The sequence below is a fragment of the Taudactylus pleione genome, unplaced genomic scaffold, assembly GCF_031769625.1.
Source record: "Taudactylus pleione unplaced genomic scaffold, aTauple2 ptg001386l, whole genome shotgun sequence".
NCBI classification, from domain to species: Eukaryota; Metazoa; Chordata; class Amphibia; order Anura; family Myobatrachidae; genus Taudactylus; species Taudactylus pleione.
In genome coordinates, this window is record NW_028285786.1 from 199852 (window position 1) to 221260 (window position 21409).

Below are 21409 nucleotides of genomic sequence, written 5' to 3' on the forward strand. Positions count from 1 at the left end.
AGTGGGCTACTAGGAATCAGTTTTAGAAGGAAGGAGAGTAAAAATGGTTGTGCATAGCAGTCTTAAATTACACCACACAGCAGCTTTACCTGATGGATGTATAGTACTGGCACGAAAAATTATTTTGAGGAGCTAGACGTTGAGTGTCCCTGGCTCCATGATAAATTGTTCTGGTGCTAAAGAAAGAAGACATTAATGACTCAGATATCAAATATGGTCTAATTGGTTCTGATGAAAAAAATACTTTTGTACAAGAGCACAAGTCTTTTAGTAGCTAACTGAAAAATATCCACTAAGAAAGGAAGATAGCTGACTCTTTGTTATCAATTTCCATTGTCTGTTTTGACAACTCACTGTTGCTCAAGTATTAGAAATGATGCGCTGAACTGAAAGTGCATCATTTCTTTGAAAGGTTGGTGTTTTTGGCAAAAATATTCCAAGGACCTCACTTTCCCTGACCGGGAATAGAACCTGGGCCGCGGCGGTGAGAGCGCTGAATCCTAGCCAGTAGACCACCAGGGAGGGATGGTTTAGTTTGACACTCCATGTCAAAAAAAATACTTTTGTACAAGAGCACAAGTCTTTTAGTAGCTAACTGAAAAATATTCACTAAGAAAGGAAGATAGCTGACTCTTTGTTATCAATTTCCATTGTCTGTTTTGACAACTCACTGTTGCTCAAGTATTAGAAATAATGCGCTGAACTGAAAGTGCATCATTTCTTTGAAAGGTTGGTGTTTTTGGCAAAAATATTCCAAGGACCTCACTTTCCCTGACCGGGAATCGAACCCGGGGCGCGGCGGTGAGAGCGCCGAATCCTAGCCACTAGACCACCAGGGAGAAATGGTTTAGTTTGACACTCCATGAAAGAAAAGGAAGTTTCCTGAATGAAGTCCAAAGCAATGGAATGTGAGGGAGTGGGCTACTAGGAATCAGTTTTAGAATGAAGGAGAGTAAAAATGGTTGTGCATAGCAGTCTTAAATTACACCACACAGCAGCTTTACCTGATGGATGTATAGTACTGGCACGAAAAAATTATTTTGAGGAGCTAGACGTTGAGAGTCCCTGGCTCCATGATAAATTGTTCTGGTGCTAAAGAAAGAAGACATTAATGACTCAGATATCAAATATGGTCTAATTGGTTCTGATGAAAAAAATACTTTTGTACAAGAGCACAAGTCTTTTAGTAGCTAACTGAAAAATATTCACTAAGAAAGGAAGATAGCTGACTCTTTGTTATCAATTTCCATTGTCTGTTTTGACAACTCACTGTTGCTCAAGTATTAGAAATGATGCGCTGAACTGAAAGTGCATCATTTCTTTGAAAGGTTGGTGTTTTTGGCAAAAATATTCCGAGGACCTCACTTTCCCTGACCGGGAATCGAACCCGGGCCGCGGCTGTGAGAGCGCTGAATCCTAGCCAGTAGACCACCAGGGAGGGATGGTTTAGTTTGACACTCCATGAAAGAAAAGGAAGTTTCCTGAATGAAGTTCAAAGCAATGGAATGTGAGGGAGTGGGCTACTAGGAATCAGTTTTAGAAGGAAGGAGAGTAAAAATGGTTGTGCATAGCAGTCTTAAATTACACCACACAGCAGCTTTACCTGATGGATGTATAGTACTGGCACGAAAAATTATTTTGAGGAGCTAGACGTTGAGTGTCCCTGGCTCCATGATAAATTGTTCTGGTGCTAAAGAAAGAAGACATTAATGACTCAGATATCAAATATGGTCTAATTGGTTCTGATGAAAAAAATACTTTTGTACAAGAGCACAAGTCTTTTAGTAGCTAACTGAAAAATATTCACTAAGAAAGGAAGATAGCTGACTCTTTGTTATCAATTTCCATTGTCTGTTTTGACAACTCACTGTTGCTCAAGTATTAGAAATGATGCGCTGAACTGAAAGTGCATCATTTCTTTGAAAGGTTGGTGTTTTTGGCAAAAATATTCCAAGGACATCACTTTCCCTGACCGGGAATAGAACCTGGGCCGCGGCGGTGAGAGCGCTGAATCCTAGCCAGTAGACCACCAGGGAGGGATGGTTTAGTTTGACACTCCATGTCAAAAAAAATACTTTTGTACAAGAGCACAAGTCTTTTAGTAGCTAACTGAAAAATATTCACTAAGAAAGGAAGATAGCTGACTCTTTGTTATCAATTTCCATTGTCTGTTTTGACAACTCACTGTTGCTCAAGTATTAGAAATAATGTGCTGAACTGAAAGTGCATCATTTCTTTGAAAGGTTGGTGTTTTTGGCAAAAATATTCCAAGGACCTCACTTTCCCTGACCGGGAATCGAACCCGGGCCGCGGCGGTGAGAGCGCCGAATCCTAGCCACTAGACCACCTGGGAGAAATGGTTTAGTTTGACACTCCATGAAAGAAAAGGAAGTTTCCTGAATGAAGTCCAAAGCAATGGAATGTGAGGGAGTGGGCTACTAGGAATCAGTTTTAGAATGAAGGAGAGTAAAAATGGTTGTGCATAGCAGTCTTAAATTACACCACACAGCAGCTTTACCTGATGGATGTATAGTACTGGCACGAAAAAATTATTTTGAGGAGCTAGACGTTGAGAGTCCCTGGCTCCATGATAAATTGTTCTGGTGCTAAAGAAAGAAGACATTAATGACTCAGATATCAAATATGGTCTAATTGGTTCTGAAGAAAAAAATACTTTTGTACAAGAGCACAAGTCTTTTAGTAGCTAACTGAAAAATATTCACTAAGAAAGGAAGATAGCTGACTCTTTGTTATCAATTTCCATTGTCTGTTTTGACAACTCACTGTTGCTCAAGTATTAGAAATGATGCGCTGAACTGAAAGTGCATCATTTCTTTGAAAGGTTGGTGTTTTTGGCAAAAATATTCCGAGGACCTCACTTTCCCTGACTGGGAATCGAAACCGGGCCGCGGCGGTGAGAGCGCCGAATCCTAGCCACTAGACCACCAGGGAGGGATGGTTTAGTTTGACACTCCATGAAAGAAAAGGAAGTTTCCTGAATGAAGTCCAAAGCAATGGAATGTGAGGGAGTGGGCTACTAGGAATCAGTTTTAGAAGGAAGGAGAGTAAAAATGGTTGTGCATAGCAGTCTTAAATTACACCACACAGCAGCTTTACCTGATGGATGTATAGTACTGGCACGAAAAATTATTTTGAGGAGCTAGACGTTGAGTGTCCCTGGCTCCATGATAAATTGTTCTGGTGCTAAAGAAAGAAGACATTAATGACTCAGATATCAAATATGGTCTAATTGGTTCTGATGAAAAAAATACTTTTGTACAAGAGCACAAGTCTTTTAGTAGCTAACTGAAAAATATTCACTAAGAAAGGAAGAAAGCTGAGTCTTTGTTATCAATTTCCATTGTCTGTTTTGACAACTCACTGTTGCTCAAGTATTAGAAATGATGCGCTGAACTGAAAGTGCATCATTTCTTTGAAAGGTTGGTGTTTTTGGCAAAATATTCAGAGGACCTCACTTTCCCTGACCAGGAATCGAACCCAGGCCGCAGCGGTGAGAGCGCCGAATCCTAGCCACTAGACCACCAGGGAGGGATGGTTTAGTTTGACACTCCATGAAAGAAAAGGAAGTTTCCTGAATGAAGTCCAAAGCAATGGAATGTGAGGGAGTGGGCTACTAGGAATCAGTTTTAGAAGGAAGGAGAGTAAAAATGGTTGTGCATAGCAGTCTTAAATTACACCACACAGCAGCTTTACCTGATGGATGTATAGTACTGGCACGAAAAAATTATTTTGAGGAGCTAGACGTTGAGAGTCCCTGGCTCCATGATAAATTGTTCTGGTGCTAATGAAAGAAGACATTAATGATTCAGATATCAAATAAGGTCTAATTGGTTCTGATGAAAAAAATACTTTTGTACAAGAGCACAAGTCTTTTAGTAGCTAACTGAAAAATATTCACTAAGAAAGGAAGATAGCTGACTCTTTGTTATCAATTTCCATTGTCTGTTTTGACAACTCACTGTTGCTCAAGTATTAGAAATGATGCGCTGAACTGAAAGTGCATCATTTCTTTGAAAGGTTGGTGTTTTTGGCAAAAACATTCCAAGGACCTCACTTTCCCTGACCGGGAATCGAACCCGGGCCGCGGCGGTGAGAGCGCTGAATCCTAGCCAGTAGACCACCAGGGAGGGATGGTTTAGTTTGACACTCCATGAAAGAAAAGGAAGTTTCCTGAATGAAGTCCAAAGCAATGGAATGTGAGGGAGTGGGCTACTAGGAATCAGTTTTAGAAGGAAGGAGAGTAAAAATGGTTGTGCATAGCAGTCTTAAATTACACCACACAGCAGCTTTACCTGATGGATGTATAGTACTGGCACGAAAAATTATTTTGAGGAGCTAGACGTTGAGTGTCCCTGGCTCCATGATAAATTGTTCTGGTGCTAAAGAAAGAAGACATTAATGACTCAGATATCAAATATGGTCTAATTGGTTCTGATGAAAAAAATACTTTTGTACAAGAGCACAAGTCTTTTAGTAGCTAACTGAAAAATATCCACTAAGAAAGGAAGATAGCTGACTCTTTGTTATCAATTTCCATTGTCTGTTTTGACAACTCACTGTTGCTCAAGTATTAGAAATGATGCGCTGAACTGAAAGTGCATCATTTCTTTGAAAGGTTGGTGTTTTTGGCAAAAATATTCCAAGGACCTCACTTTCCCTGACCGGGAATAGAACCTGGGCCGCGGCGGTGAGAGCGCTGAATCCTAGCCAGTAGACCACCAGGGAGGGATGGTTTAGTTTGACACTCCATGTCAAAAAAAATACTTTTGTACAAGAGCACAAGTCTTTTAGTAGCTAACTGAAAAATATTCACTAAGAAAGGAAGATAGCTGACTCTTTGTTATCAATTTCCATTGTCTGTTTTGACAACTCACTGTTGCTCAAGTATTAGAAATAATGCGCTGAACTGAAAGTGCATCATTTCTTTGAAAGGTTGGTGTTTTTGGCAAAAAAATTCCAAGGACCTCACTTTCCCTGACCGGGAATCGAACCCGGGGCGCGGCGGTGAGAGCGCCGAATCCTAGCCACTAGACCACCAGGGAGAAATGGTTTAGTTTGACACTCCATGAAAGAAAAGGAAGTTTCCTGAATGAAGTCCAAAGCAATGGAATGTGAGGGAGTGGGCTACTAGGAATCAGTTTTAGAATGAAGGAGAGTAAAAATGGTTGTGCATAGCAGTCTTAAATTACACCACACAGCAGCTTTACCTGATGGATGTATAGTACTGGCACGAAAAAATTATTTTGAGGAGCTAGACGTTGAGAGTCCCTGGCTCCATGATAAATTGTTCTGGTGCTAAAGAAAGAAGACATTAATGACTCAGATATCAAATATGGTCTAATTGGTTCTGATGAAAAAAATACTTTTGTACAAGAGCACAAGTCTTTTAGTAGCTAACTGAAAAATATTCACTAAGAAAGGAAGATAGCTGACTCTTTGTTATCAATTTCCATTGTCTGTTTTGACAACTCACTGTTGCTCAAGTATTAGAAATGATGCGCTGAACTGAAAGTGCATCATTTCTTTGAAAGGTTGGTGTTTTTGGCAAAAATATTCCGAGGACCTCACTTTCCCTGACCGGGAATCGAACCCGGGCCGCGGCTGTGAGAGCGCTGAATCCTAGCCAGTAGACCACCAGGGAGGGATGGTTTAGTTTGACACTCCATGAAAGAAAAGGAAGTTTCCTGAATGAAGTTCAAAGCAATGGAATGTGAGGGAGTGGGCTACTAGGAATCAGTTTTAGAAGGAAGGAGAGTAAAAATGGTTGTGCATAGCAGTCTTAAATTACACCACACAGCAGCTTTACCTGATGGATGTATAGTACTGGCACGAAAAATTATTTTGAGGAGCTAGACGTTGAGTGTCCCTGGCTCCATGATAAATTGTTCTGGTGCTAAAGAAAGAAGACATTAATGACTCAGATATCAAATATGGTCTAATTGGTTCTGATGAAAAAAATACTTTTGTACAAGAGCACAAGTCTTTTAGTAGCTAACTGAAAAATATTCACTAAGAAAGGAAGATAGCTGACTCTTTGTTATCAATTTCCATTGTCTGTTTTGACAACTCACTGTTGCTCAAGTATTAGAAATGATGCGCTGAACTGAAAGTGCATCATTTCTTTGAAAGGTTGGTGTTTTTGGCAAAAATATTCCAAGGACCTCACTTTCCCTGACCGGGAATAGAACCTGGGCCGCGGCGGTGAGAGCGCTGAATCCTAGCCAGTAGACCACCAGGGAGGGATGGTTTAGTTTGACACTCCATGTCAAAAAAAATACTTTTGTACAAGAGCACAAGTCTTTTAGTAGCTAACTGAAAAATATTCACTAAGAAAGGAAGATAGCTGACTCTTTGTTATCAATTTCCATTGTCTGTTTTGACAACTCACTGTTGCTCAAGTATTAGAAATAATGTGCTGAACTGAAAGTGCATCATTTCTTTGAAAGGTTGGTGTTTTTGGCAAAAATATTCCAAGGACCTCACTTTCCCTGACCGGGAATCGAACCCGGGCCGCGGCGGTGAGAGCGCCGAATCCTAGCCACTAGACCACCAGGGAGAAATGGTTTAGTTTGACACTCCATGAAAGAAAAGGAAGTTTCCTGAATGAAGTCCAAAGCAATGGAATGTGAGGGAGTGGGCTACTAGGAATCAGTTTTAGAATGAAGGAGAGTAAAAATGGTTGTGCATAGCAGTCTTAAATTACACCACACAGCAGCTTTACCTGATGGATGTATAGTACTGGCACGAAAAAATTATTTTGAGGAGCTAGACATTGAGAGTCCCTGGCTCCATGATAAATTGTTCTGGTGCTAAAGAAAGAAGACATTAATGACTCAGATATCAAATATGGTCTAATTGGTTCTGATGAAAAAAATACTTTTGTACAAGAGCACAAGTCTTTTAGTAGCTAACTGAAAAATATTCACTAAGAAAGGAAGATAGCTGACTCTTTGTTATCAATTTCCATTGTCTGTTTTGACAACTCACTGTTGCTCAAGTATTAGAAATGATGCGCTGAACTGAAAGTGCATCATTTCTTTGAAAGGTTGGTGTTTTTGGCAAAAATATTCCAAGGACCTCACTTTCCCTGACCGGGAATAGAACCTGGGCCGCGGCGGTGAGAGCGCTGAATCCTAGCCAGTAGACCACCAGGGAGGGATGGTTTAGTTTGACACTCCATGTCAAAAAAAATACTTTTGTACAAGAGCACAAGTCTTTTAGTAGCTAACTGAAAAATATTCACTAAGAAAGGAAGATAGCTGACTCTTTGTTATCAATTTCCATTGTCTGTTTTGACAACTCACTGTTGCTCAAGTATTAGAAATAATGCGCTGAACTGAAAGTGCATCATTTCTTTGAAAGGTTGGTGTTTTTGGCAAAAATATTCCAAGGACCTCACTTTCCCTGACCGGGAATACGAACCCGGGGCGCGGCGGTGAGAGCGCCGAATCCTAGCCACTAGACCACCAGGGAGAAATGGTTTAGTTTGACACTCCATGAAAGAAAAGGAAGTTTCCTGAATGAAGTCCAAAGCAATGGAATGTGAGGGAGTGGGCTACTAGGAATCAGTTTTAGAATGAAGGAGAGTAAAAATGGTTGTGCATAGCAGTCTTAAATTACACCACACAGCAGCTTTACCTGATGGATGTATAGTACTGGCACGAAAAAATTATTTTGAGGAGCTAGACGTTGAGAGTCCCTGGCTCCATGATAAATTGTTCTGGTGCTAAAGAAAGAAGACATTAATGACTCAGATATCAAATATGGTCTAATTGGTTCTGATGAAAAAAATACTTTTGTACAAGAGCACAAGTCTTTTAGTAGCTAACTGAAAAATATTCACTAAGAAAGGAAGATAGCTGACTCTTTGTTATCAATTTCCATTGTCTGTTTTGACAACTCACTGTTGCTCAAGTATTAGAAATGATGCGCTGAACTGAAAGTGCATCATTTCTTTGAAAGGTTGGTGTTTTTGGCAAAAATATTCCGAGGACCTCACTTTCCCTGACCGGGAATCGAACCCGGGCCGCGGCTGTGAGAGCGCTGAATCCTAGCCAGTAGACCACCAGGGAGGGATGGTTTAGTTTGACACTCCATGAAAGAAAAGGAAGTTTCCTGAATGAAGTTCAAAGCAATGGAATGTGAGGGAGTGGGCTACTAGGAATCAGTTTTAGAAGGAAGGAGAGTAAAAATGGTTGTGCATAGCAGTCTTAAATTACACCACACAGCAGCTTTACCTGATGGATGTATAGTACTGGCACGAAAAATTATTTTGAGGAGCTAGACGTTGAGTGTCCCTGGCTCCATGATAAATTGTTCTGGTGCTAAAGAAAGAAGACATTAATGACTCAGATATCAAATATGGTCTAATTGGTTCTGATGAAAAAAATACTTTTGTACAAGAGCACAAGTCTTTTAGTAGCTAACTGAAAAATATTCACTAAGAAAGGAAGATAGCTGACTCTTTATTATCAATTTCCATTGTCTGTTTTGACAACTCACTGTTGCTCAAGTATTAGAAATGATGCGCTGAACTGAAAGTGCATCATTTCTTTGAAAGGTTGGTGTTTTTGGCAAAAATATTCCAAGGACCTCACTTTCCCTGACCGGGAATAGAACCTGGGCCGCGGCGGTGAGAGCGCTGAATCCTAGCCAGTAGACCACCAGGGAGGGATGGTTTAGTTTGACACTCCATGTCAAAAAAAATACTTTTGTACAAGAGCACAAGTCTTTTAGTAGCTAACTGAAAAATATTCACTAAGAAAGGAAGATAGCTGACTCTTTGTTATCAATTTCCATTGTCTGTTTTGACAACTCACTGTTGCTCAAGTATTAGAAATAATGTGCTGAACTGAAAGTGCATCATTTCTTTGAAAGGTTGGTGTTTTTGGCAAAAATATTCCAAGGACCTCACTTTCCCTGACCGGGAATCGAACCCGGGCCGCGGCGGTGAGAGCGCCGAATCCTAGCCACTAGACCACCAGGGAGAAATGGTTTAGTTTGACACTCCATGAAAGAAAAGGAAGTTTCCTGAATGAAGTCCAAAGCAATGGAATGTGAGGGAGTGGGCTACTAGGAATCAGTTTTAGAATGAAGGAGAGTAAAAATGGTTGTGCATAGCAGTCTTAAATTACACCACACAGCAGCTTTACCTGATGGATGTATAGTACTGGCACGAAAAAATTATTTTGAGGAGCTAGACGTTGAGAGTCCCTGGCTCCATGATAAATTGTTCTGGTGCTAAAGAAAGAAGACATTAATGACTCAGATATCAAATATGGTCTAATTGGTTCTGATGAAAAAAATACTTTTGTACAAGAGCACAAGTCTTTTAGTAGCTAACTGAAAAATATTCACTAAGAAAGGAAGATAGCTGACTCTTTGTTATCAATTTCCATTGTCTGTTTTGACAACTCACTGTTGCTCAAGTATTAGAAATGATGCGCTGAACTGAAAGTGCATCATTTCTTTGAAAGGTTGGTGTTTTTGGCAAAAATATTCCGAGGACCTCACTTTCCCTGACTGGGAATCGAACCCGGGCCGCGGCGGTGAGAGCGCCGAATCCTAGCCACTAGACCACCAGGGAGGGATGGTTTAGTTTGACACTCCATGAAAGAAAAGGAAGTTTCCTGAATGAAGTCCAAAGCAATGGAATGTGAGGGAGTGGGCTACTAGGAATCAGTTTTAGAAGGAAGGAGAGTAAAAATGGTTGTGCATAGCAGTCTTAAATTACACCACACAGCAGCTTTACCTGATGGATGTATAGTACTGGCACGAAAAAATTATTTTGAGGAGCTAGACGTTGAGAGTCCCTGGCTCCATGATAAATTGTTCTGGTGCTAAAGAAAGAAGACATTAATGACTCAGATATCAAATATGGTCTAATTGGTTCTGATGAAAAAAATACTTTGGTACAAAAGCACAAGTCTTTTAGTAGCTAACTGAAAAATATTCACTAAGAAAGGAAGATAACTGACTCTTTGTTATCAATTTCCATTGTCTGTTTTGACAACTCACTGTTGCTCAAGTATTAGAAATGATGCGCTGAACTGAAAGTGCATCATTTCTTTGAAAGGTTGGTGTTTTTGGCAAAAATATTCCGAGGACCTCACTTTCCTTGACCGGGAATCGAACCCGGGCCGCGGCGGTGAGAGCGCCGAATCCTAGCCACTAGACCACCAGGGAGGGATGGTTTAGTTTGACACTCCATGAAAGAAAAGGAAGTTTCCTGAATGAAGTCCAAAGCAATGGAATGTGAGGGAGTGGGCTACTAGGAATCAGGTTTAGAATGAAGGAGAGTAAAAATGGTTGTGCATAGCAGTCTTAAATTACACCACACAGCAGCTTTACCTGATGGATGTATAGTACTGGCACGAAAAAATTATTTTGAGGAGCTAGACGTTGAGAGTCCCTGGCTCCATGATAAATTGTTCTGGTGCTAAAGAAAGAAGACATTAATGACTCAGATATCAAATATGGTCTAATTGGTTCTGATGAAAAAAATACTTTTGTACAAGAGCACAAGTCTTTTAGTAGCTAACTGAAAAATATTCACTAAGAAAGGAAGATAGCTGACTCTTTGTTATCAATTTCCATTGTCTGTTTTGACAACTCACTGTTGCTCAAGTATTAGAAATGATGCGCTGAACTGAAAGTGCATCATTTCTTTGAAAGGTTGGTGTTTTTGGCAAAAATATTCCGAGGACCTCACTTTCCCTGACTGGGAATCGAAACCGGGCCGCGGCGGTGAGAGCGCCGAATCCTAGCCACTAGACCACCAGGGAGGGATGGTTTAGTTTGACACTCCATGAAAGAAAAGGAAGTTTCCTGAATGAAGTCCAAAGCAAAGGAATGTGAGAGAGTGGGCTACTAGGAATCAGTTTTAGAAGGAAGGAGAGTAAAAATGGTTGTGCATAGCAGTCTTAAATTACACCACACAGCAGCTTTACCTGATGGATGTATAGTACTGGCACGAAAAAATTATTTTGAGGAGCTAGACGTTGAGAGTCCCTGGCTCCATGATAAATTGTTCTGGTGCTAAAGAAAGAAGACATTAATGACTCAGATATCAAATATGGTCTAATTGGTTCTGATTAAAAAAATACTTTTGTACAAGAGCACAAGTCTTTTAGTAGCTAACTGAAAAATATTCACTAAGAAAGGAAGATAGCTGACTCTTTGTTATCAATTTCCATTGTCTGTTTTGACAACTCACTGTTGCTCAAGTATTAGAAATGATGCGCTGAACTGAAAGTGCATCATTTCTTTGAAAGGTTGGTGTTTTTGGCAAAAATATTCCGAGGACCTCATTTTCCCTGACCGGGAATCGAACCCAGGCCACGGCGGTGAGAGCGCCGAATCCTAGCCACTAGACCACCAGGGAGGGATGGTTTAGTTTGACACTCCATGAAAGAAAAGGAAGTTTCCTGAATGAAGTCCAAAGCAAAGGAATGTGAGAGAGTGGGCTACTAGGAATCAGTTTTAGAAGGAAGGAGAGTAAAAATGGTTGTGCATAGCAGTCTTAAATTACACCACACAGCAGCTTTACCTGATGGATGTATAGTACTGGCACGAAAAAATTATTTTGAGGAGCTAGACGTTGAGAGTCCCTGGCTCCATGATAAATTGTTCTGGTGCTAAAGAAAGAAGACATTAATGACTCAGATATCAAATATGGTCTAATTGGTTCTGATGAAAAAAATACTTTTGTACAAGAGCACAAGTCTTTTAGTAGCTAACTGAAAAATATTCACTAAGAAAGGAAGATAGCTGACTCTTTGTTATCAATTTCCATTGTCTGTTTTGACAACTCACTGTTGCTCAAGTATTAGAAATGATGCGCTGAACTGAAAGTGCATCATTTCTTTGAAAGGTTGGTGTTTTTGGCAAAAATATTCAGAAGACCTCACTTTCCCTGACCGGGAATCGAACCCAGGCCGCGGCGGTGAGAGCGCCGAATCCTAGCCACTATACCACCAGGGAGGGACGGTTTAGTTTGACACTCCATGAAAGAAAAGGAAGTTTCCTGAATGAAGTCCAAAGCAATGGAATGTGAGGGAGTGGGCTACTAGGAATCAGTTTTAGAAGGAAGGAGAGTAAAAATGGTTGTGCATAGCAGTCTTAAATTACACCACACAGCAGCTTTACCTGATGGATGTATTGTACTGGCACAAAAAAATTATTTTGAGGAGCTAGACGTTGAGTGTCCCTGGCTCCATGATAAATTGTTCTCGTGCTAAAGAAAGAAGACATTAATGATTCAGATATCAAATATGGTCTAATTGGTTCTGATGAAAAAAATACATTTGTACAAGAGCACAAGTCTTTTAGTAGCTAACTGAAAAATATTCACTAAGAAAGGAAGATAGCTGACTCTTTGTTATCAATTTCCATTGTCTGTTTTGACATCTCACTGTTGCTCAAGTATTAGAAATGATGCGCTGAACTGAAAGTGCATCATTTCTTTGAAAGGTTGGTGTTTTTGGCAAAAACATTCCGAGGACCTCACTTTCCCTGACCCCGGGCCGCGGCGGTGAGAGCGCCGAATCCTAGCCACTAGACCACCAGGGAGGGATGGTTTAGTTTGACACTCCATGAAAGAAAAGGAAGTTTCCTGAATGAAGTCCAAAGCAATGGAATGTGAGGGAGTGGGCTACTAGGAATCAGTTTTAGAAGGAAGGAGAGTAAAAATGGTTGTGCACAGCAGTCCTAAATTACACCACACAGCAGCTTTACCTGATGGATGTATAGTACTGGCACAAAAAAATTATTTTGAGGAGCTAGACGTTGAGAGTCCCTGGCTCCATGATAAATTGTTCTGGTGCTAAAGAAAGAAGACATTAATGACTCAGATATCAAATATGGTCTAATTGGTTCTGATGAAAAAAATACTTTTGTACAAGAGCACAAGTCTTTTAGTAGCTAACTGAAAAATATTCACTAAGAAAGGAAGATAGCTGACTCTTTGTTTTCAATTTCCATTGCCTGTTTTGACATCTCACTGTTGCTCAAGTATTAGAAATAATGTGCTGAACTGAAAGTGCATCATTTCTTTGAAAGGTTGGTGTTTTTGGCAAAAATATTCCAAGGACCTCACTTTCCCTGACCGGGAATCGAACCCGGGCCGCGGCGGTGAGAGCGCCGAATCCTAGCCACTAGACCACCAGGGAGAAATGGTTTAGTTTGACACTCCATGAAAGAAAAGGAAGTTTCCTGGATGAAGTCCAAAGCAATGGAATGTGAGGGAGTGGGCTACTAGGAATCAGTTTTAGAATGAAGGAGAGTAAAAATGGTTGTGCATAGCAGTCTTAAATTACACCACACAGCAGCTTTACCTGATGGATGTATAGTACTGGCACGAAAAAATTATTTTGAGGAGCTAGACGTTGAGAGTCCCTGGCTCCATGATAAATTGTTCTGGTGCTAAAGAAAGAAGACATTAATGACTCAGATATCAAATATGGTCTAATTGGTTCTGATGAAAAAAATACTTTTGTACAAGAGCACAAGTCTTTTAGTAGCTAACTGAAAAATATTCACTAAGAAAGGAAGATAGCTGACTCTTTGTTATCAATTTCCATTGTCTGTTTTGACAACTCACTGTTGCTCAAGTATTAGAAATGATGCGCTGAACTGAAAGTGCATCATTTCTTTGAAAGGTTGGTGTTTTTGGCAAAAATATTCCGAGGACCTCACTTTCCCTGACTGGGAATCGAACCCGGGCCGCGGCGGTGAGAGCGCCGAATCCTAGCCACTAGACCACCAGGGAGGGATGGTTTAGTTTGACACTCCATGAAAGAAAAGGAAGTTTCCTGAATGAAGTCCAAAGCAATGGAATGTGAGGGAGTGGGCTACTAGGAATCAGTTTTAGAAGGAAGGAGAGTAAAAATGGTTGTGCATAGCAGTCTTAAATTACACCACACAGCAGCTTTACCTGATGGATGTATAGTACTGGCACGAAAAAATTATTTTGAGGAGCTAGACGTTGAGAGTCCCTGGCTCCATGATAAATTGTTCTGGTGCTAAAGAAAGAAGACATTAATGACTCAGATATCAAATATGGTCTAATTGGTTCTGATGAAAAAAATACTTTGGTACAAAAGCACAAGTCTTTTAGTAGCTAACTGAAAAATATTCACTAAGAAAGGAAGATAACTGACTCTTTGTTATCAATTTCCATTGTCTGTTTTGACAACTCACTGTTGCTCAAGTATTAGAAATGATGCGCTGAACTGAAAGTGCATCATTTCTTTGAAAGGTTGGTGTTTTTGGCAAAAATATTCCGAGGACCTCACTTTCCTTGACCGGGAATCGAACCCGGGCCGCGGCGGTGAGAGCGCCGAATCCTAGCCACTAGACCACCAGGGAGGGATGGTTTAGTTTGACACTCCATGAAAGAAAAGGAAGTTTCCTGAATGAAGTCCAAAGCAATGGAATGTGAGGGAGTGGGCTACTAGGAATCAGGTTTAGAATGAAGGAGAGTAAAAATGGTTGTGCATAGCAGTCTTAAATTACACCACACAGCAGCTTTACCTGATGGATGTATAGTACTGGCACGAAAAAATTATTTTGAGGAGCTAGACGTTGAGAGTCCCTGGCTCCATGATAAATTGTTCTGGTGCTAAAGAAAGAAGACATTAATGACTCAGATATCAAATATGGTCTAATTGGTTCTGATGAAAAAAATACTTTTGTACAAGAGCACAAGTCTTTTAGTAGCTAACTGAAAAATATTCACTAAGAAAGGAAGATAGCTGACTCTTTGTTATCAATTTCCATTGTCTGTTTTGACAACTCACTGTTGCTCAAGTATTAGAAATGATGCGCTGAACTGAAAGTGCATCATTTCTTTGAAAGGTTGGTGTTTTTGGCAAAAATATTCCGAGGACCTCACTTTCCCTGACTGGGAATCGAAACCGGGCCGCGGCGGTGAGAGCGCCGAATCCTAGCCACTAGACCACCAGGGAGGGATGGTTTAGTTTGACACTCCATGAAAGAAAAGGAAGTTTCCTGAATGAAGTCCAAAGCAAAGGAATGTGAGAGAGTGGGCTACTAGGAATCAGTTTTAGAAGGAAGGAGAGTAAAAATGGTTGTGCATAGCAGTCTTAAATTACACCACACAGCAGCTTTACCTGATGGATGTATAGTACTGGCACGAAAAAATTATTTTGAGGAGCTAGACGTTGAGAGTCCCTGGCTCCATGATAAATTGTTCTGGTGCTAAAGAAAGAAGACATTAATGACTCAGATATCAAATATGGTCTAATTGGTTCTGATTAAAAAAATACTTTTGTACAAGAGCACAAGTCTTTTAGTAGCTAACTGAAAAATATTCACTAAGAAAGGAAGATAGCTGACTCTTTGTTATCAATTTCCATTGTCTGTTTTGACAACTCACTGTTGCTCAAGTATTAGAAATGATGCGCTGAACTGAAAGTGCATCATTTCTTTGAAAGGTTGGTGTTTTTGGCAAAAATATTCCGAGGACCTCACTTTCCCTGACCGGGAATCGAACCCAGGCCACGGCGGTGAGAGCGCCGAATCCTAGCCACTAGACCACCAGGGAGGGATGGTTTAGTTTGACACTCCATGAAAGAAAAGGAAGTTTCCTGAATGAAGTCCAAAGCAAAGGAATGTGAGAGAGTGGGCTACTAGGAATCAGTTTTAGAAGGAAGGAGAGTAAAAATGGTTGTGCATAGCAGTCTTAAATTACACCACACAGCAGCTTTACCTGATGGATGTATAGTACTGGCACGAAAAAATTATTTTGAGGAGCTAGACGTTGAGAGTCCCTGGCTCCATGATAAATTGTTCTGGTGCTAAAGAAAGAAGACATTAATGACTCAGATATCAAATATGGTCTAATTGGTTCTGATGAAAAAAATACTTTTGTACAAGAGCACAAGTCTTTTAGTAGCTAACTGAAAAATATTCACTAAGAAAGGAAGATAGCTGACTCTTTGTTATCAATTTCCATTGTCTGTTTTGACAACTCACTGTTGCTCAAGTATTAGAAATGATGCGCTGAACTGAAAGTGCATCATTTCTTTGAAAGGTTGGTGTTTTTGGCAAAAATATTCAGAAGACCTCACTTTCCCTGACCGGGAATCGAACCCAGGCCGCGGCGGTGAGAGCGCCGAATCCTAGCCACTATACCACCAGGGAGGGACGGTTTAGTTTGACACTCCATGAAAGAAAAGGAAGTTTCCTGAATGAAGTCCAAAGCAATGGAATGTGAGGGAGTGGGCTACTAGGAATCAGTTTTAGAAGGAAGGAGAGTAAAAATGGTTGTGCATAGCAGTCTTAAATTACACCACACAGCAGCTTTACCTGATGGATGTATTGTACTGGCACAAAAAAATTATTTTGAGGAGCTAGACGTTGAGTGTCCCTGGCTCCATGATAAATTGTTCTCGTGCTAAAGAAAGAAGACATTAATGATTCAGATATCAAATATGGTCTAATTGGTTCTGATGAAAAAAATACATTTGTACAAGAGCACAAGTCTTTTAGTAGCTAACTGAAAAATATTCACTAAGAAAGGAAGATAGCTGACTCTTTGTTATCAATTTCCATTGTCTGTTTTGACATCTCACTGTTGCTCAAGTATTAGAAATGATGCGCTGAACTGAAAGTGCATCATTTCTTTGAAAGGTTGGTGTTTTTGGCAAAAACATTCCGAGGACCTCACTTTCCCTGACCCCGGGCCGCGGCGGTGAGAGCGCCGAATCCTAGCCACTAGACCACCAGGGAGGGATGGTTTAGTTTGACACTCCATGAAAGAAAAGGAAGTTTCCTGAATGAAGTCCAAAGCAATGGAATGTGAGGGAGTGGGCTACTAGGAATCAGTTTTAGAAGGAAGGAGAGTAAAAATGGTTGTGCACAGCAGTCCTAAATTACACCACACAGCAGCTTTACCTGATGGATGTATAGTACTGGCACAAAAAAATTATTTTGAGGAGCTAGACGTTGAGAGTCCCTGGCTCCATGATAAATTGTTCTGGTGCTAAAGAAAGAAGACATTAATGACTCAGATATCAAATATGGTCTAATTGGTTCTGATGAAAAAAATACTTTTGTACAAGAGCACAAGTCTTTTAGTAGCTAACTGAAAAATATTCACTAAGAAAGGAAGATAGCTGACTCTTTGTTTTCAATTTCCATTGCCTGTTTTGACATCTCACTGTTGCTCAAGTATTAGAAATGATGCGCTGAACTGAAAGTGCATCATTTCTTTGAAAGGTTGGTGTTTTTGGCAAAAACATTCCGAGGACCTCACTTTCCCTGACCGGGAATCGAACCCGGACCGCGGTGGTGAGAGTGCCGAATCCTAGCCACTAGACCACCAGGGAGGGATGGTTTAGTTTGACACTCCATGAAAGAAAAGGAAGTTTCCTGAATGAAGTCCAAAGCAATGGAATGTGAGGGAGTGGGCTACTAGGAATCAGTTTTAGAAGGAAGGAGAGTAAAAATGGTTGTGCACAGCAGTCTTAAATTACACCACACAGCAGCTTTACCTGATGGATGTATAGTACTGGCACGAAAAAATTATTTTGAGGAGCTAGACGTTGAGAGTCCCTGGCTCCATGATAAATTGTTCTGGTGCTAAAGAAAGAAGACATTAATGATTCAGATATCAAATAAGGTCTAATTGGTTCTGATGAAAAAAATACTTTTGTACAAGAGCACAAGTCTTTTAGTAGCTAACTGAAAAATATTCACTAAGAAAGGAAGATAGCTGACTCTTTGTTATCAATTTCCATTGTCTGTTTTGACAACTCACTGTTGCTCAAGTATTAGAAATAATGCGCTGAACTGAAAGTGCATCATTTCTTTGAAAGGTTGGTGTTTTTGGCAAAAATATTCCAAGGACCTCACTTTCCCTGATCGGGAATCAAACCCGGGCCGCGGCGGTGAGAGCGCCGAATCCTAGCCAGTAGACCACCAGGGAGGGATGGTTTAGTTTGACACTCCATGTCAAAAAAAATACTTTTGTACAAGAGCACAAGTCTTTTAGTAGCTAACTGAAAAATATTCACTAAGAAAGGAAGATAGCTTACTCTTTGTTTTCAATTTCCATTGCCTGTTTTGACATCTAACTGTTGCTCAAGTATTAGAAATGATGCGCTGAACTGAAAGTGCATCATTTCTTTGAAAGGTTGGTGTTTTTGGCAAAAACATTCCGAGGACCTCACTTTCCCTGACCGGGAAACGAACCCGGGCCGCGGCGGTGAGAGCGCCGAATCCTAGCCACTAGACCACCAGGGAGAAATGGTTTAGTTTGACACTCCATGAAAGAAAAGGAAGTTTCCTGAATGAAGTCCAAAGCAATGGAATGTGAGGGAGTGGGCTACTAGGAATCAGTTTTAGAATGAAGGAGAGTAAAAATGGTTGTGCATAGCAGTCTTAAATTACACCACACAGCAGCTTTACCTGATGGATGTATAGTACTGGCACGAAAAAATTATTTTGAGGAGCTAGACGTTGAGAGTCCCTGGCTCCATGATAAATTGTTCTGGTGCTAAAGAAAGAAGACATTAATGACTCAGATATCAAATATGGTCTAATTGGTTCTGATGAAAAAAATACTTTTGTACAAGAGCACAAGTCTTTTAGTAGCTAACTGAAAAATATTCACTAAGAAAGGAAGATAGCTGACTCTTTGTTATCAATTTCCATTGTCTGTTTTGACAACTCACTGTTGCTCAAGTATTAGAAATGATGCGCTGAACTGAAAGTGCATCATTTCTTTGAAAGGTTGGTGTTTTTGGCAAAAATATTCCGAGGACCTCACTTTCCCTGACTGGGAATCGAACCCGGGCCGCGGCGGTGAGAGCGCCGAATCCTAGCCACTAGACCACCAGGGAGGGATGGTTTAGTTTGACACTCCATGAAAGAAAAGGAAGTTTCCTGAATGAAGTCCAAAGCAATGGAATGTGAGGGAGTGGGCTACTAGGAATCAGTTTTAGAAGGAAGGAGAGTAAAAATGGTTGTGCATAGCAGTCTTAAATTACACCACACAGCAGCTTTACCTGATGGATGTATAGTACTGGCACGAAAAAATTATTTTGAGGAGCTAGACGTTGAGAGTCCCTGGCTCCATGATAAATTGTTCTGGTGCTAAAGAAAGAAGACATTAATGACTCAGATATCAAATATGGTCTAATTGGTTCTGATGAAAAAAATACTTTGGTACAAGAGCACAAGTCTTTTAGTAGCTAACTGAAAAATATTCACTAAGAAAGGAAGATAGCTGACTCTTTGTTATCAATTTCCATTGTCTGTTTTGACAACTCACTGTTGCTCAAGTATTAGAAATGATGCGCTGAACTGAAAGTGCATCATTTCTTTGAAAGGTTGGTGTTTTTGGCAAAAATATTCCGAGGACCTCACTTTCCCTGACTGGGAATCGAACCCGGGCCGCGGCGGTGAGAGCGCCGAATCCTAGCCACTAGACCACCAGGGAGGGATGGTTTAGTTTGACACTCCATGAAAGAAAAGGAAGTTTCCTGAATGAAGTCCAAAGCAATGGAATGTGAGGGAGTGGGCTACTAGGAATCAGTTTTAGAAGGAAGGAGAGTAAAAATGGTTGTGCATAGCAGTCTTAAATTACACCACACAGCAGCTTTACCTGATGGATGTATAGTACTGGCACGAAAAAATTATTTTGAGGAGCTAGACGTTGAGAGTCCCTGGCTCCATGATAAATTGTTCTGGTGCTAAAGAAAGAAGACATTAATGACTCAGATATCAAATATGGTCTAATTGGTTCTGATGAAAAAAATACTTTGGTACAAGAGCACAAGTCTTTTAGTAGCTAACTGAAAAATATTCACTAAGAAAGGAAGATAACTGACTCTTTGTTATCAATTTCCATTGTCTGTTTTGACAACTCACTGTTGCTCAAGTATTAGAAATGATGCGCTGAACTGAAAGTGCATCATTTCTTTGAAAGGTTGGTGTTTTTGGCAAAAATATTCCGAGGACCTCACTTTCCCTGACCGGGAATCGAACCCGGGCCGCGGCGGTGAGAGCGCCGAATCCTAGCCACTAGACCACCAGGGAGGGATGGTTTAGTTTGACACTCCATGAAAGAAAAGGAAGTTTCCTGAATGAAGTCCAAAGCAATGGAATGTGAGGGAGTGGGCTACTAGGAATCAGTTTTAGAATGAAGGAGAGTAAAAATGGTTGTGCATAGCAGTCTTAAATTACACCACACAGCAGCTTTACCTGATGGATGTATAGTACTGGCACGAAAAAATTATTTTGAGGAGCTAGACGTTGAGAGTCCCTGGCTCCATGATAAATTGTTCTGGTGCTAAAGAAAGAAGACATTAATGACTCAGATATCAAATATGGTCTAATTGGTTCTGATGAAAAAAATACTTTTGTACAAGAGCACAAGTCTTTTAGTAGCTAACTGAAAAATATTCACTAAGAAAGGAAGATAGCTGACTCTTTGTTATCAATTTCCATTGTCTGTTTTGACAACTCACTGTTGCTCAAGTATTAGAAATGATGCGCTGAACTGAAAGTGCATCATTTCTTTGAAAGGTTGGTGTTTTTGGCAAAAATATTCCGAGGACCTCACTTTCCCTGACTGGGAATCGAAACCGGGCCGCGGCGGTGAGAGCGCCGAATCCTAGCCACTAGACCACCAGGGAGGGATGGTTTAGTTTGACACTCCATGAAAGAAAAGGAAGTTTCCTGAATGAAGTCCAAAGCAAAGGAATGTGAGAGAGTGGGCTACTAGGAATCAGTTTTAGAAGGAAGGAGAGTAAAAATGGTTGTGCATAGCAGTCTTAAATTACACCACACAGCAGCTTTACCTGATGGATGTATAGTACTGGCACGAAAAAATTATTTTGAGGAGCTAGACGTTGAGAGTCCCTGGCTCCATGATAAATTGTTCTGGTGCTAAAGAAAGAAGACATTAATGACTCAGATATCAAATATGGTCTAATTGGTTCTGATTAAAAAAATACTTTTGTACAAGAGCACAAGTCTTTTAGTAGCTAACTGAAAAATATTCACTAAGAAAGGAAGATAGCTGACTCTTTGTTATCAATTTCCATTGTCTGTTTTGACAACTCACTGTTGCTCAAGTATTAGAAATGATGCGCTGAACTGAAAGTGCATCATTTCTTTGAAAGGTTGGTGTTTTTGGCAAAAATATTCCGAGGACCTCACTTTCCCTGACCGGGAATCGAACCCAGGCCACGGCGGTGAGAGCGCCGAATCCTAGCCACTAGACCACCAGGGAGGGATGGTTTAGTTTGACACTCCATGAAAGAAAAGGAAGTTTCCTGAATGAAGTCCAAAGCAAAGGAATGTGAGAGAGTGGGCTACTAGGAATCAGTTTTAGAAGGAAGGAGAGTAAAAATGGTTG

At 40.5% G+C, this 21409-nt stretch overlaps 11 non-coding genes across 11 annotated transcripts; all 11 read right to left on the reverse strand.

The window, feature by feature from the left end:
- Positions 1–767: 767 nt before the first annotated feature.
- Positions 768–839, reverse strand: TRNAE-CUC (transfer RNA glutamic acid (anticodon CUC)). Its single transcript has one exon. It is a non-coding gene; the product is annotated as a tRNA-Glu (tRNA).
- Positions 840–4991: 4152 nt separating this feature from the next.
- TRNAE-CUC (transfer RNA glutamic acid (anticodon CUC)) lies at positions 4992–5063 on the reverse strand. Its single transcript has one exon. It is a non-coding gene; the product is annotated as a tRNA-Glu (tRNA).
- A 1442-nt stretch (positions 5064–6505) lies between these two features.
- On the reverse strand, positions 6506–6577 carry TRNAE-CUC (transfer RNA glutamic acid (anticodon CUC)). The gene has a single exon. It is a non-coding gene; the product is annotated as a tRNA-Glu (tRNA).
- Positions 6578–8936: 2359 nt separating this feature from the next.
- Positions 8937–9008, reverse strand: TRNAE-CUC (transfer RNA glutamic acid (anticodon CUC)). The gene has a single exon. It is a non-coding gene; the product is annotated as a tRNA-Glu (tRNA).
- A 1126-nt stretch (positions 9009–10134) lies between these two features.
- On the reverse strand, positions 10135–10206 carry TRNAE-CUC (transfer RNA glutamic acid (anticodon CUC)). The gene has a single exon. It is a non-coding gene; the product is annotated as a tRNA-Glu (tRNA).
- A 1126-nt stretch (positions 10207–11332) lies between these two features.
- TRNAE-CUC (transfer RNA glutamic acid (anticodon CUC)) lies at positions 11333–11404 on the reverse strand. The gene has a single exon. It is a non-coding gene; the product is annotated as a tRNA-Glu (tRNA).
- Positions 11405–13118: 1714 nt separating this feature from the next.
- Positions 13119–13190, reverse strand: TRNAE-CUC (transfer RNA glutamic acid (anticodon CUC)). The gene has a single exon. It is a non-coding gene; the product is annotated as a tRNA-Glu (tRNA).
- A 1126-nt stretch (positions 13191–14316) lies between these two features.
- TRNAE-CUC (transfer RNA glutamic acid (anticodon CUC)) lies at positions 14317–14388 on the reverse strand. The gene has a single exon. It is a non-coding gene; the product is annotated as a tRNA-Glu (tRNA).
- Positions 14389–15514: 1126 nt separating this feature from the next.
- On the reverse strand, positions 15515–15586 carry TRNAE-CUC (transfer RNA glutamic acid (anticodon CUC)). Its single transcript has one exon. It is a non-coding gene; the product is annotated as a tRNA-Glu (tRNA).
- Positions 15587–20013: 4427 nt separating this feature from the next.
- TRNAE-CUC (transfer RNA glutamic acid (anticodon CUC)) lies at positions 20014–20085 on the reverse strand. Its single transcript has one exon. It is a non-coding gene; the product is annotated as a tRNA-Glu (tRNA).
- A 1126-nt stretch (positions 20086–21211) lies between these two features.
- On the reverse strand, positions 21212–21283 carry TRNAE-CUC (transfer RNA glutamic acid (anticodon CUC)). Its single transcript has one exon. It is a non-coding gene; the product is annotated as a tRNA-Glu (tRNA).
- Positions 21284–21409: the final 126 nt, after the last annotated feature.